We start from the raw sequence: 17,693 nt of genomic DNA, 5'->3' as shown, positions 1-17,693 counted from the left end.
ACTACATTTTGGCAAAGTATGAACAAATTCTATCATTTTTATTTAAGACTCACATACCCCTTAATCACAATTAAATGCATAATTTTCACAGTTAGAACTTGAAATGTAACAATTAAGAATTGAATGCTTCTTTTTGTAAATTTATTGGGGTGTAAAAACGTTGACCGAAGTACATTTTGTATGAAGCGCGGAAGCGTTTTTTTTTTCGAAAAATATACGCACGGTCAATGCTTTTACAACCCTATAAAGTTACAAAAAGAAGCATCCAATACTTATTATTACATTTTTTAGCTAAGATTATGAAAACACGATTTGTATCATACCATATATTTCATATCTATGTATAATGCATGTTTTGTAGATTTTTTTTGATAAAAGAATAAAATAAAAACGAAAATGCAGTTATTTCTGTGTGTTTTAGTTTTGCATAATTAAACTTGACAAAAAAATGACCGGGTAAATAGGAAGCAAAACCTGAACACACAAAACATAAAATACTGAAAGGGAAATCAATGAAAAAGAAAGACACAACATTATACCTCGGAGTAAAACGCATTGGATTCCACATTCTTACCGTAGACCAGTTGTTTATATACATTGGGACGATAGGTATTAATCAATTAGAGAGATGCAAACGAAATTAATTTTAGCAATATATATATCGTGGACTTATTATTATTCGGAATAGGTTTACGCCTACGACAATGTTGTGGAGGCCCAAGCAGAAACCCCTAGACGTGTGTGGCGCAATGTTTTTAAACTTTTGGTCCTCAGTGCTTTTCAACTTTGTACTTGTTTTGGTTTTCAAATTTTTTTGTATCTTGGCGTCGCTGGTAAGTCGTTTGTGGACGAAACGCACTTCTGGCGTAGTAAATTTTAAACCGGGTGCCTTTTGTTAGCTATTATTCGTGTATTCCTGTGTCCAATATGTTTTCCTATTTATTGTAGTCCTGTAATTTTATGTTGTCATTTAAATCTTATGTTTAACATTGTCATTAAAGCGGGAGGTTTGGCATGCAACAAAACCAGGTTCAACCCACTATTAGTTTCTTTTTAAAACAATGTTATGTACCAAGTCATGCAGGAATATGGCCATTGTTATATTATAGTTCGTTTCTGTGTGTGTTACATTTTAACGTTGTGTTTCTGTTGTTACGGTTTTTTTTTTGTTGTGTCGTTGATCTCCTCTGATATTTATTCGTTTCCCTCAGTTTAAGTTTCTATAACCCTAATTGCCTTTATTAATCAATGTGTCATGTAAGGTCAAGTTATTTTCTGTGCGTCCGTTGCTTGTCTGTTACATTTAAACACAATACGCTGAATGATGTTTAATAAGGTTAAAAACGAAACAGATTGATAAAAAAAAACATCAACGATAAAGTAACCCGACAATAAATTAAAATCAAAACAAGAGGAAAAACATAATAAGCAAACAGTGAGTTGTACAAGCTATTAAACACATGTGCAGGTAATAAGTTGTGTACGTGTTCAAGTAAACAATTGTACATTTTTGTACACAGTAACAATATGTACACAACATTTTCATCTAAACCTCCATACATAGTTTGTAGCAATAAGCCGTTGCCTGAAAACTAGACCGATTTAGATAAGGAATCATAAAATTAGTACAAACTTATCCATCAGAAACCTTCCGTCTCTAAAATAAAGAACATGATTTATCAAACTTTAGACTGGCGTTAAAAAATAATCATATAACGAATGAATCAGCAACATGTATAATATTTAAAAAAAGGAAGATGTGGTATGATTGCCAATTAGACACTTCCTACAAGAGACCAGATGACACAGAAATTTACAACTATGGAACACCATACGGCCTTCAACAATGAGCAAACCCCATACCGCCTAGTCAGTATGAAATCCTAAACTTTCCTGTTTTTGGCTTTTCTACAACAACTAACGAATTCACCCAGTCTGTCGATTTATCGACCTTTGAGATTACTTCTATGTCTACCATTTCTTTTAATGTGCCTTTGGTCTTTTTCTCCAAGCGCGGCTGGTATCTTTCTGGGAAGGTTAATTACATAATTGACGCTTGAGTCTTATTATATATGGTACGATTTTTCTAGACATAATCATACATGCAAAGACTTTCGGAAACGATAAGACAGGATCGTCAACACTGTCATAAAAGAGTTCAAATGTTACAAATAAAGATAACACTTTAAAAATAGAATGTCCCTTTGTCACTTTTTAACTCTTGATCTGTTGGATTATGGAGTTTTGATAACCATCATTTTGATAACGAACATCTTTAGACAAATCTAATTTGTATGTCATTTTGTGTATTCTTTTTTATATTTATAATTAGTTTCTTATTACTTACAATGAAATGTTGTATAAAAAAAGAAAACAAATTATGGAAATAAACAAATGTGATAACTGTATTGTTGTTCAACTTTAATATGTGGCCAAATATTGAAAAAAGAGGCAGATAAAAACAAAGAGTCAGTGATTAATGACAGAAATATTCTGACAATGTCACAGCAAAAAATACAAACGCCTAAAGACAAACAAATACTGTTATTTTCCTAACCACAAGCAAGTCCAAGTCAAAAGCTTGTTGTTGAGTGGTTGTGTTTGGTTGGTGTCTGTCATATTTGTTCTTTCGTTAATTGTTTTGTTTTGAATTATGACGTTAGTTTTCTCAAGCGCCTGTCCCAAGTCAGGAGCCTCTGGCCTTTGTCAGTCTTGTATGATTTTTAAATTTTAGTTTCTTGTGTATAATTCGGAGTTAAGTATGACGGACTTCGGCTCTTGTCTGCTTATTGGTCAGGTTATTATCGCTGTAATACATCCCCATTTCCATTCTCAATTTTACTTTAAAATGTTGTTTTTTTGTAATTTCCCATAAATGTTGCAAGCTCTTGTAATGACGGCACACGAGAATAATTCCGACAGTATTTTTTTTTATATCTATCAAAATTTATCTTCCTCGATAAAAATAATGTATGTGTTTGATTGAGAACATTACAAACAGTATCAACATGCTTTTATATAAAACTGATTTTTTAATTATAGTTCAAAATGCGTAGTATCAAGTTTGTGTGTAAAACCTTGATTGAGACACGATGAATGAAATTAGTGAATCTAAGTTACTACGGATTTTCTACCTCAGGCATATATTACCTTAGCTGTATTTGGCAAAACATTTAGGAATTTTGGTCCTCAATGCTCGTCAACTTCGTACTTTATTTGCCTTTTTTATTAACTCTTTTGGATTCGAGCGTCACTGATTAGTCTTTCTGGCGTATATGGGCGTTTTCCAATAAAAACGTACTTTGTTGTCCTAGCCACTTCATTTTTTTTTGCAAGTATTTTTGTGTGCAGTCAGTACATTGAATTAGAATTAACATTTAAAAGCAAAGATAGAGTTATTTTTTTAGAGGGATTTATAAGATATTGATTCCTGAATGGTCCAAAACAACCAAAATGGCATGTCCTTCGACCGCCTGTTTAACATTCATACTCTAAAATATCGTAAACAAATGTAGAAATAAATGTTATTTTTACTTAATATAAGTTCTTTAATAATTCAAATGTATGTTAAGAGCTAACATATTTTATAAACAGCTTTTAACATAGGATTTTAAATTTCAGAAGGTGTGTCCCTGACAAAATGTGCCCTACGAAACGAAGTTATTAAAATTTGCTAATAAATAGTTTTATAAAATCAATGTAATTTTTGTTTGCAAGAGATATTAACATTAGGATCTTACAAAAGAAGTGATGCTTTCATAACGGCAATTACATTTTTGAACAATTGAGCACATCAAATGGACCAGAGTGATACCGAATTTTTGTTAATGTCCACTACGAAACGGGTCAAACCTCCTTCAGTATCTGGTTTTAAAATTATGAAAAGAATATCAGTGTTCAGCTTAATCCATGCTTTGATGTATACAATCAGTCTTGTTACTATTGCAATATAGGGATTTTAGGGAAAAAATAAAAAATGTGAACATGTTCCCTACGAAACGGTCACCTACGACACAAGTATGGGAGAAAAAAAGTTTCGTAGTGGATACTACCACTATCATGCAGTCTTTTTTTTTACTCTTTTTTCAATTATATTCGTACAAAACAAATAACATAGATTAATTTCATGTAATTTTTATTATGTTTATATTAACATAGAATAGGGTTGATGTCAACTACGAAACTTTTTGTCCACTATAAAACGGATTTGTCAACTACGGAACGCATCAAAATGTCCCCTACGTAAGACGAGTTGTACCTTCTTATTTGAAGTACTGTCTAATCTTTATCGATAAAAATGGTTCTCCATATGAATTTAGAAACAAATGAGATTTTTCTAGTCTCCTACGAAACAGTACACAGATTATGAAATACTATCATTTTAAAGAGTATTTAAGATTGCTCGTTTTGTTTGCAAACAGGTCTACAATAAAGGTATTCAAAATAACTCTTGAAATTAAATTTTAGACAGGTTGATTTTCCATTTTTATAGGTCTGAAAGTAACGCTTTTATTGAAAAACGCCCATATACTTTATTTAGTTCTGGTATCTATGATGAGTTTATAAGTAGTTGTATGTATATCATGGGTGGATGCCACTGCATATTTCATAACCCATTATACGGTTTCTAATACAATTCGATGTAATCATGATAATACACACCGTCTGTTGTTAATTTTATTCGTTTTTATTTATAAGTTAAAATTTTCAGTTATTTTTATCGCTTGTTCATAGTTAAAAAATAAAGAAAATATTAGTTTAATAACATTGTCACTCGTGTTATTCATTGTTATTTTTAGTATTTCTGATGGAAATTTTAGGTGACACAATAGCTGACCTGAACATATATGGTTCAGTGATTTACATATAAAAATGCGACAATCATTTTGTACATTGTTTATATTCCCGCGAACATTTATTAAACTGGATGCTTTCGTGTGTAATTGAGATGAAGAAACAATTATTGATGGAACCGAGTTTATTTGAATTGTTCTTTCAGAGTATATGGACAATTTTAGGTGAGTCATGTTAAAGTAAGAATAAATAATTTAACGTAAATTGGTATATACTTTTTATTTCAATGATAAGATGCTCATCGTCATAGTTTGCTAAGCTTCGCCATTTACACACTTCTTAATTAGTTATTAAAAGAATCAGGATTATAATTTAGAACGCCAGACGCGCTTTTCGTCTACACAAGACTAATCAGTGACGCTCAAATCGAAATATCTATAAAGCCAAACAAGTACAAAGTTGAAGATAATTGAGGATCCAAAATTCCAAAAAGTTGTTAATATATAGAAGAAAGGTTCATATTACACATGTTACACATATGTGTTATTTTGATTGATTTTGATAGGATTATGAAGTGTTGTTTTTTCTAAATGTATTATTTTCAGAGTTGGCACCTCAAATATCTAACTTTAATACCTTAACTCTTTAACGTTCCTACCGGTCAATTTGACCGGTAAGCAAAATTTGTGGCGGAGTAGTTTGCATGAAGTTTTGTATCGTTGACAATTTTTGACGTACATATGTGGTTGTGGGCTCAAATTGACGATCAGTATACCACCATATATTTTTGGTGTCGGAAACCAACAAAATGCAATGCATTATGTCAATTTGTCCTATATTGATAAGATTTTTTGGGGCGAAAACTGTTTTATTTCTATTTTTAAATAGAATATTTTCACAAAATGTCACAAGACAAATTGTTGCTGTTTTTTGTTTTAAAATGACAATTTTGATAACTGTACCGTGATCGTTTACAAGAATACTATCAACACTGTAAGTAAAACACATACACATACAAAAAATCTGATTCATAGAGTATCAACACTGAAACAAACTCAAATTACAAGGAATTTTCATGTTTTGTTTTTTCAGTTTATATAGCAAAAGAGATGAGAACATCTAGAATGTGTTAAACATTGTTAGCCAAGTCGGAATAGCAATAAGACATCTTTGTTTCTTTAGTGTCTGGTTATGAGGGTGTTGGATATCGTATCGCTAAGGTATAGAAATAGTGACATATAGACGAAAAAACGAACATTTCTGAATAACTTTCTTACAAATTTGCTTCAAAAAATAATAATTTTCAAAAAATAGCTTCTTAAGAAAACGAAGTTTGATTATATTCTCCCAAAATTAATTTCTAGTCTTACAGAGAAGGTGACGTATATGCTTAAATTTCATAAGTTTTCCAATGGTTTCTGTGGCTCAGTGGAAAGATGCACAGTCATACACCCGGATGATCGCGTGTTCAAACCTCACTGCCGGAGGATGAAAAAATAAATTCCTATATTAAATGTAACTTAACTTAACTTTACTTTCAATTTCAATTAAGACAACTGAAATACATGATTTACATAAAAAAAACAAAAAAAAAACTTTTTCTCCCCTCTCTCTTTTTTGTTACATTCTTAGCCTGGGCACTCAAAAATACCAGATTTTCATTCAATATTTACTCAAAATTATTTCCTAAAGGCGTATTCTGTAAGCAGTTACGAATAGTTTATCTTTAACATAAACTTGGGCCATTTATTTGACTATGACAAAAATTCTCAAAAAATCCACTATTTTTCGGTGTTTCGAGTCTTGATATTTCTACCAATCAGACAAGTTTTGCATCTTTCTGTATAAAGTTTTCACCGATAACGTTTCCGAAAGTCTTCATGCATTAATTTAACTCTAAAACTATGTTCTATTTTTGTCACTAAATGACTGTAAAACCGCTTTTCCGCTGGAATTGTACATTTTTGTCACTTTAATTCAGCATGTCACGTGACTTTTGAGGGATATCACGTGACGAACGTAAGAAATTATTTTCCTTAAATCAAGTTTTCCAGAAACCTTGGTCAATTATCTATCAGATGAGTCTAACTTGTCCTTTGAGTGAGCTTTTTATCGAAATGTGCAATTGATTGAAAACATATATCCTTTATCCGGAAAGAAAAGGTAAAAAATCCTTGAATGTTAAAGGGTTAAAAGTATTGTAATAATGATGTTTTAGTATTGTGCTTTTAATTGATACAATTCAATACAAATTGTTGAATTAAAAAAAAAAAATATTTTGTTTATGGAATACAAATAAGAAATTTGATTGCCGATGAGACATGTTCATATATCTACTATTAAAAATTATGGATACAAACAACTAGATGTTACTGTGTTATGTATATTGACAAATGTAACACATTACAAAAAGTCAGATATTAAAGAACGAGATAAGAAAAATTGACGGCAATGAATTCGAAAAGACAATGTTTTATTCAATTTAGTCACTGTATATCACTTGATACTACAGATTTTTTCCTGATCTTAAAATTTGACGTTGAAAACATGGAATCATCAATGGAATCCGAAAATTTAGGTTTGTTATTTATGTTTTACGTTGATTCTGATACAATCAATTATGATATATATTTTTTGTCCAAAAGAAAGATCATTATTTTATATAATGATCATGTTATGCTATCGACAGGTCACCATCAGAACTGCTTGTATTAATCATAATAGTTTTCGAATGTTAGAAATTACGATAAAAAATAGTTAAACTATAATCAGATAACAGCAATCAAGTCAGAAAATAAATCACGGTATAAAAAAGCATGAAGAGTCAGTCTAGACAATAGAGAAAGTGTCTCCTGCCATGCTGATCATCAAAGTAATACTGGGGCCTCGATGGAAGAATGCACTGTGTTGTTCTACTATCGTTTTCACTAGCAAGACAACACGTGACCGTGGTTATGAGCTCTAACCCCGCATGTGCGGATACACTCGCCATCAATCTCAATTCTTTCCTATAGAAGGTTGATGGTTTTCTCTGAGGATCCCCGCTCCCGACACTGATAACAAGTTCTCCACAAAACACCACAAACGTGCTTAAAAGTGGCGTTTGGAAATAAACAATTAATTAAAACGACATAACATTCAATCAAAGTGAGGAGAACATAAGACTGATTATTTTTTATTGTAGACCCGTGTGTAAGCAAAATCTCCACGACATGTGACTGTTGTGGTTCCTTCCCTTAAAAACAGTTAAGAAAGAAATTCTCTGAAACTGTTAATATAAGGATGCCTTATTTCTTGATTGACAACATACTTTTACGTTTAGTGGACGTGTTTTTCAACAGACTGATGGAATTCCAATGGGAACCAATTGTGCCCTTCTTTTTGCCGACTTGTTTCTTTATTATTACGAGCCTGAAATCCAAAGGAAGAAAGATAAAAAGTTAGCAATATCCTCTAGCTTCATGTTCCGCTATAAAGATGATGTTCTCTCACTAAATAATACAATTTTGGTGACTGTGTTGAACAAATGCCATCAAACTAGATATAAAGGATAAACAGTTTAGTCTGCCTCATATCTTGACTTGCTTCTAAAAGCTGACAATGAGTGTCAGTTGAAAAAAAACTTTACGACAAAAGAGATGATTTTAGCTTTCCAATCGTGGACCATTTCTATGTTGCAACATTTTAGACGCGTTAGCTTACGGAGTATATACCTCCCAATTGATACGATATTCCAGGGCTTGTGATTCTTATCATGATGTCCTTGATAGAGGGTTGCTGCCAACAAGAAAACTATTAAACCAAGAGTATCCACATTGTGAGGTTGAAATCATTCCTTTTGTAAATTTTACATATGCCATCACGAGTTGATTGAATGTTACAGAATCACCATTTAACGTATGATATCGGATATGTTCCTTATTTCGTAACTACAATACCTTTCCCTTTTTACGAATATACCCTACCGAAATAGACTATTTAACAGATGTATAACAACATTAGTAATACGACGGGTGCTACATGTGGAGCAGGATCTGCTTACCCTTCCGTAGCACCTGAGATAACCCCCAGTTTTTGATTGGGTTCGTGTTGGTAAGTCTGTCGTTTTCTATGTAGTTTCATGTTAAGTATTATTTGTCGTTTTGACTTTTTATTTTTTAGCTATATCGTTGTAAGTGTGTTATCTATCTTTGAGGTATCTTTCGTCCTTCTTGTACTTTTCGTTTAAATTATAATGTTGAGTAAACCTGTTTTCTGACACTATCTTATGGTGGTTACATTACTCAACGATGCTCATTAAAACATGAAAATTATGATCAATTCATGCTCCTACAAGATGACACACTTCAAACGGAAACTTAACTTTTTGAACATTTTGCTTCTCTCTCTTTGTTCGAATATGTACTTGAACCCTAAATTAGAATGGTATATCCACTAAAAAAACTCATCATATATACCAGGATTAAATTTTGTGTTTACGCCACATAAATGTAGTTAAAATAACCTTTAGCGATGAATTACTATTACTTTTCATGCCTTATTTGCAGTAGTCTTCTTTTGTAGTTTAAAACAAAGATATAGCTAAATATGATGTCTACATATCTTGTTCACATACTGATAGCAATTGGACAATAGCCTTCAAAGAAAATATGAGATGTTTAGAGGTATGATTTAAGTAAAAATGTATGCATTATTTATAGAAATTAAGCATTAAAAATAAGTATATTACCCAACGGTTGTATCAGTTATGTATTGCTATCAAACTGTGCATACATGACCTGCTAATAATACCTTTCAATATTGTCCATGTGATTTGAAAAAAAAAATTCAGGCATAAATAAATTTAAATGTTAGTAAGTGAATTAAGTTGTTCTCTATTGTTTTATACTGTATAGCCTTTACGGTAAACGTTTTATGTTGAGGGTCCCACGGTTAATCTGTATTTCTCATTTGTTATCCAAAGAACCGAAAGATATTATATGAATTATTTTTATGTGATATATTATTCATTTGGTTCAAACATGCAACAAAAATGTATTCATTTTATTATCAAACATGTACACTGACAACAGAATCACACCAACATTGTAAATTTGAAATAAAAGGAAATAAATTAATAACCCGATAAATCATTATTTGAAAGTAATCGAGCTTCTTTTGTATTTTTCTACATATAGGCAGAAGGTGATGTGTACGTAGACATGCATGTTAGTTTGTTGAAAACGCAATACACTGCAAAGACATTTGTGTCTGTGTTGAAGGTCAGTATATTAGACCCAGTCTAATTTATGAATATCAATCAAGCAATCGTCTTTTCTTAAAACTCTCTGTGCTTCCTCTTCGTAAAAATATTTCTAAAACTGTGTACTCAATTATCTTTTTGAATATTCTGTTATATGCCCGGTATGGTTGTTCGGTTTTATATAAAGGTCAAGGAACAGTAAATGGGGTATGTCGCAGATTTTTCTAAAAATTTGCATACAACCTTGGCTCGTTGAACTACAACTGAAAATCGTAAAAATAATACATTTATCTCTTTTATTATCTGAAAAATTGCAGACTGATTTCTTTTAATATGGGTGAATATTTGTATAGACAGCACATAAAATCGGCAAAAAACCTTCTAAAACTTGTCTTAAAATCGCCAAATCTGTAATTCTACTCCATAGATTTTTCTTAAAAAACTGTATATTCATAGGGTCACCGACTTCGTTTTTTGTCTAATAATCAATATGTTACCTTGTGGGTAGTGAAAAACGTCAAAAATCAACGTTTTACGGCCTGCAACGCGATAACGTTACGATTATTTTGACGTTTTGTTGGATTTTTTCACCAATAACGCAACTTTGAATGGTGTATACCGTAAAAACGAAGACGGTGACCCTATCTTTATTTTGCATCATTATAACGGAAATTTATGTATCAACAACATATAGTTTTTTTATTTTAATCTATGGAGTAGAATTAAAGATTTGGCGGTTTTAAGACAAATTTTAGAAGGGTTTTCGCCGATTTCATGTGCTTTCCTTACAAATGTTCACCCATTTTGTAAGAATTCAATTAGTAATATTTCAAATGATAATTGAGATAAATGCATTATTTTTTTCGATTTTCAGTTGAAGTTCATCAAGCCTGAGTTATATGCCAAATTTTACTGAAATCTGTGACATAGCCCATTTACTGTAACTTGACCTTAAAAAAAATGGTAGTTGTTTAATTCTATTTTTATAAGTATGAAAAACATATAAAAATATAGTCAAGTTATATATAGATTATGATATGCTCTTAATTATCTAGATATATGTATAAATATGACATCATTGACGCTGTAAAATGTGAAGCTGGCAAAAAACCATTGGTCAGCTGAAAGTCGGTTTCTGTTACGACCTATAGACGTAATAAATTCATTTCGACCAACGTTGGCAAGTAATTGATTTATCGAATGCCGCTAGGAACAGCATCATGAGCATTGGTTAACATTTCAATGTTAATCACACCGTCAATGTCAGACTTTTACAACGTCATGTTCACACATGAACTGTAAATGATAGACCCGAGATCTGGTTAGTTTTAATCAGCTTTCAATGGGCTAATAACCATTGACGCTGTAAAATGTTAAGCTGGCAAAAACGCCATTGTTCAGCTGAAAGTCGGTTTCTGTTACTACCTGTAGACGACATATAACGAGTATGTCTGGAAAATAAAACTGCCTATGACCAAAACAACATTTGCAAAACGCCTATATATTTTTTTATAAATATTTGACAGTATTCGATCAATATTGCAAATCTTTTACTTATAGATGAATTGTGGTGTGTTCATCAACAAATATTATAATAGTGTACTAGAGATAGACTACTTCGGCAGTTTTTTTCCTAGTTAAAAGGTAAGAGTCGTATACACTTTCGCGGGATTGACATAATTTTATGTGAAAAACAAAAAAAATATGGTACGGTCTTCAACCATGGTGATTAAAATGAAGTTCTTTTTTTTTAAATTGACGTGTACATCTTTAATTTGTATTATTTGGAAATAATATAGAATGGACTAGTAAGTAGATGCAATATTAATGTTCCGCCATTATTGTTTGAAGAAATTTTAAACTTGAAAATAGAATTAGACCAATGACACTGATAACTGTCATCCAATGCATCGTTCGACAAACTAAAGATGTTATTTCATATATATATATATAAAACATTATTTTTTCTTGTTAAGAAATGTTTTTGTACAAATTTGTGTTTGCAATAACTGAGATGTTTACAATTTTATTCATCCTACAAAAAAATGTGAATGATCCTTATTAATTTCATGTTCAGTTTGGTCTGCAATTTACTTGTTGTTTACAACATTCTTTGCCAATGCACCTTGGTTGATCCTTCATGCAGTTCACTGAGGCTCTGTTTGTGACGTAGAATTTAAAAAAAGAGAGGCAAACGATACCAAACAGAATTCCAAGTACATAAGATTAAAACAATCTAACAACGCCATGGCAAAATAAATAAGATCAACAGACAATGCACGATTATTCAAACTCAACATGGAAAACCAAAAAACAAACAACACGAGCCCACAAAACACTTTAGTGATGTCAGGTGCTACGGAATGTTACGTGTATATTGCTCTATATGACGCACCCTTATATGTTATATTCGGGTAAAAACGGCCGGGATTGGGGTTACGATAATTGAGGCATGTAAATATACGTCGTCATCTGTGAAACCGATATTCCACAAAAAAAAAACAGTCTCGGGAAGGCTTCAGAAAGGTTAAAGAAATAATGATTTCAACTTTTGCCAATTAGAAATGTAACTTTATATTAAGTAGTTTTCTGTTAAGCAACAACGAACTATTACCTATTACTATGTAGTCGCTGTTGGATTGTTGCTACAAAGAATTGAATCTTACAATTTGAAAGCTTTTTTATGCCACTGATTTAACATTCATGAACTGGTGTTGCCTATATTAACATAAAATCCATGGATTTTTTTATAATCTTAATTTGATTACAACATAACAAAATTCTAAATACTGTTGACGTTATCTAAAAGTATCTACAATTTTGTTTCAGGTTTAACAGGAACGGAACACAGTGTGCCTTATTGTTATTTAGTATGGACATAAGACATTTCAAATGAGACATCCTGTGGATTGATGCCTCAGCCTCGGAATGACATTTTGAAATTTCAAGCTGATGACTACATGTAAACTTTAACTTGTTAAAACAAACATTAGCGCGTAATCAATGTTTCACACTAGAGAATACAATTTTAGAGAGTTTAAATTTAATTTCAAAATTAATATGTGTATTTCAATGATATCACGGTATAATCAATTACTGTATTTTTTGTATGCAACATCAGTGACTTTATCATTGTTTTCAATGTAATCGATGATTAATTAATTTAACAGATATAACATTATTAAATAAAAATACCAATTTTCGTGTTTTCTAATCAAATCAAAAAGAACTACATGACTAAAAAAAAATTAAAGAAAATGTTGTAAATTATATTACTACCGTACATGTACCACTGAATGGTGAGTTGATGATACTAATAGGATATCAGCAGAATAAGCAATATGTCGTTCGAGGTGTACATTTTCCATGTTTCACAAGTGTCCTTTTTAGTAAGGGATTTGCTCGGACTGTTAGTTTATGTTGTGTATTTGTTATATACTATATACTCTTTTTGATTTTATTGTGTGAAATTATGTTTATATCATGTTTATTGGAGATTATGAACCGTTGGAATTAAACGATATTTATGGATATGATCGCTCTAATAAATTCTTCCTATACTTAATCTGATAAAGAAACTAGTCATTTATTTTTTTGATTTTTAGGAAAACCATGTTCATACATTTTTTGAAAGATCATGTCTGTTAGTTGCAATCAGTTTATGTCATTTTATACATTTGTGATTCTTTACTTCGGTGATTGCTTTATATTTGTGATCTCTATATATTTGCTAAAATCAAAATAATTCAGCCTTTCTATTGAATCGATTTGTTTCATGTGTCGTTCCTATTCATGTTTAGCAAATATTGAACTTTGTTAGTGAATACCTGATAAATTAAAAATAATAAAAAAAGACTTGTTTGCCATAGTTGGAAATAGGAGCAAATAAAAAAAAATGTCCACAAGAAATATGTTTGGGTGATTGATAACCACGGGTTGTTAGAAATAAATTTGACCATTTATATTTCGTGATATAGTTCTTATTTCGAGTGTATCTTGATAACATAATAACATAAACCGATGAAAACCTAAATGTTTTACATATATAAACTCCGGTACAACATATAACCAACGTAATACGTCTTTTACATATTAAGTCATATTTTTTTTAGATTATTCATACAGATTTTTTGAAATTCACTCATTTATTTATGATTAGGTTTTGCGTGATTGAAAAAGACCGAAAGCTTACAAAAAAAAATCTGAAAAATATATGACAAAATACATAGGATGACCAGAAAACAATGTTAAATAAAAGACAACATATTAAACCTTGAAGTAAAAAAAATGGATTCAGCATTCTTAAAATCGACAGATTGTGTATATACATTGAGACAACGATTAACTTGAATACAACAACAAAAAAACGAAATTCAATTTCGATCAGAACAAGAAAAAGATTATTGTTGTTTAATCATACTAACCTCACCAAAACATAAACATAGTGATTGAGTGATGGTTTCTGAAAGTATAGTGACAAATATCTTATTAGTTATAGCATTTCAGGGTGATAGGTAGGAGTGATTGAGCATTGGTCGCTTGACTCCAGTGTCAAATATTACATTTTTAGAATTGATCAGGACAATATGTAGTAGTGATTGAGTTTTGGTTGTTGAATGTCATTGCATATATTTCGTTTTTAGACTTTAATTGTTGGTTATTTCAATATAAAAAAGAAGATGTGGTATGATAGCCAATGAGACAACTATCCACAAAAGACCAAAAATGGCACAAAAAATGAACAACTATAGTCCACCGTACGGCCTTCAACAATGAGTAAAGCCCATACCACATAGTCAGCTATAAAAGGCCCCGATAAGACAATGTAAAACAATACAAACGAGAAAACTAACGGCCTTATTTATATAAAGAAAAAATAACGAAAAACAAATATTTAACACATAAACAAACAACAACCACTGAATTAGAGGCTCCTGGCTTGGGACAGGCACATACATAAAGATTGTGGCGAGGTTAAACATGTTACGGGATCCCAACCCTCCCCCTAACCTGGGACAGTGGTATAACAGTACAAGATAAGAACGAACTATAACAATCAGTTGAAAAAGGCTTATATTTTCGTAACTCATCAGACAGACAAAAAATAGAAGTGGACGTGGCCGAGTACTTATACATCCCGACACAAAAAGACACAATGAACAGATCTGAGAGTACTCGCAGTTAGTTCAAAGCCACTAACAACTAATAGAAAAATCATGCATCTTAGACTGAACAATCAATCCGTACACATCCAACATACAATGGATTTAGTGTAAAGACGTAATAAACAGCCAGAGAAAAACATGACCTTGTGCAATGCCGAGTTACAGATATCGACAGATTGTAGACCCATGAAAAGGTATATGTATATAAGGTATTAGTAATATTTAGTTAGCTTTTAATCTACTGATAACAAAATCAATATTGATACCAATAAAAACAGTATTTAATGATATAAGTACAGTGTTGAAAAGGTAACCTTTTAGAATAAGTTTATTTTTAAAGGATCAACAAGTTTACATGGATCATTTTTAAATTTCCGGGCACGGTTAACAACATTTCCGTAAAAATGAGGATGTGCTAACCCGTTTGAAATAAGTTTTCAACAGGTACAACCAAACTTCAAAACCAGATCTTTATATCTATGGAAAAATTTAGTAAATATTTTAAGTGGTTTATGGTAACGATATCTCTGGCTTAATAATTTACCAGTAATACATAGGTTAGGTTCGTTAAAATCAAAAACGTCACAACAGGCACGGGCACAGCGAACAAGTTGTGAAATATAAACACTGTAAGATGGTGCCTAAGGAACATCACCATCTAAAAATGGAAAATTAACAATAGGGAACGAAATATCTTCTCTTTTTTCGGAAATTTTAGTGTGTAGTTTCCCGTTCAAAACCGAAATATCAAAATCCAGGGATGGACAGTTATTACCGAATACATTTGATTTATTTAAAGTCGATCCTTGGGGTAAATTTCAGCAGTATATTGAGAAAATTCTTGATTATTTAACGAAAAAATATCATCAAGATAACGGTTAGTGTTGTTGAATTTATCAATTGAATGCAATTTCGACGAGTCTTTACTGAGTTTAATCATAAACTGTGATTCGTAACAGTACAAAAACAAGTCAGAACTCTGCTATTAAAGGGTTACAAGAAGTGCCCATGGGAATACCTACAACCTGTCGATAAACTGTGTTGCTGAAACGTACGTAAATATTATCAAGGAGAAAATTAACAGCTTCAATAATCTCATCATACCTCCAGTAAGTATATCTAGCATATTTACCTTTCTCATTAGAGAAGAAGGCTTTAAATGAGTTGCAGCAAATATATCTACATTCAGCTTTACCAAACGACCATTTAATTAAATAGGAAAACTTTTGTTTAATAAGATAATGTGGAAGTTGAGTGTAAAGAGTAGAAAAATCAAAACTATTAACAGAATCAAAAGGACCATTAAAAGCCCGTAATTTATCTAAAACATCCAAAGAATGTTTTACACTCCAAAAAATGGTTTATACCACTATTTACATATATTTTATTACAAGTACAGTGTCTATCGTTTCAGATGTATATACAGGCCGATTATAAACATTGATAAAGTGTTGGTTGCTTAAAGTCTGATGGAGAATATTTCTTTATTTCAGGCATTTTCAGGACGATAATAAATAATAGTAGTGATTGAGTGTTGGTTGCTTAACGTCCATTGTTTAAGGCATGTCCGGAAGATAACAAACATTGATTGAATGACGATTGCATAACATTCAGTTGCAAGTATTACCTTGTTTCAGGCATGATGAGGGTGATGAGCAGTAGTGATAGAATGTTGGTTGCGATTCTTTCAGCGGAAAACATTTAATTATTTCAGGCATTTTCTTGACGATCAAAGTTAGTGATTGAGTGCATGCAGGGATGTTATTAAGTAGTAGTGATTAAGTATAGCTTGCCTGACGTCCAGTTGCAAATATTTCACGTTCTGGACGATATGTAATTAGTGGAGTGATTGCACGTTGGTTGCTTAATGTTTCTTAGCAATTTTGCAATAAACAGAACGATGATTAGCAGTGATTAACATCCAGAGGAAGTTATTCAAGTTTGTATGTGTAGGGCAATCGTAAGTAGTGATTGAGTGTTGGCTGCTTAACTTCCAGTGGCAAACATTTCATGAATTTTAATTAATATACATTCCCGAGAGGAATTCTCAATTAAACTATAAAATCAACACAATTCTAACTGTTACAGTAGACCGACTAGTCGAGTATCATTTTCATCGATTCTCGATACTACCGAGCGATACTCGTGTACTCGAGTACTCGTTGACAACTCTTTAATCAAGTATTGATTGAGGGTTGATTTCCTAACGGCCAGTGACAAACGTTAATCTATTTCATGCAAATTTCATGCAGTAATGTACAGTGACAAATATTTTATTTTTTTGGGCATATTCGAGGCGGCAATGAACAGTGATTTCGTTTGGTGTCTTTAAATATTTCAGGTATATAAGCAGTGATTAAAACTGTTTGCTAAATGTCCAGGGGTAAAGTAGGCATGTGTAGGCCGATGATAAGTATTGATTGAGGGTTGTCGCATTATATTTAGTATCATTCATGTTAAGCATGGTGTTGACGATATTAAGCAGTGACAGT

The 17,693-nt window shown here is 31.6% G+C and overlaps 1 long non-coding RNA gene across 1 annotated transcript; it reads left to right on the top strand.

Annotated features, from left to right (window-relative positions):
- The first annotated feature begins 9,355 nt into the window (after positions 1–9,355).
- LOC134696994 (uncharacterized) lies at positions 9,356–11,688 on the top strand. Its single transcript, XR_010103045.1, has 3 exons — positions 9,356–9,458; positions 9,972–10,055; positions 11,597–11,688. It is a non-coding gene; the product is annotated as an uncharacterized LOC134696994 (long non-coding RNA).
- Positions 11,689–17,693: the final 6,005 nt, after the last annotated feature.

This window comes from Mytilus trossulus, chromosome 14 (genome assembly GCF_036588685.1).
Source record: "Mytilus trossulus isolate FHL-02 chromosome 14, PNRI_Mtr1.1.1.hap1, whole genome shotgun sequence".
NCBI classification, from domain to species: Eukaryota; Metazoa; Mollusca; class Bivalvia; order Mytilida; family Mytilidae; genus Mytilus; species Mytilus trossulus.
This window is presented reverse-complemented; position numbering and strand designations above follow the sequence as displayed.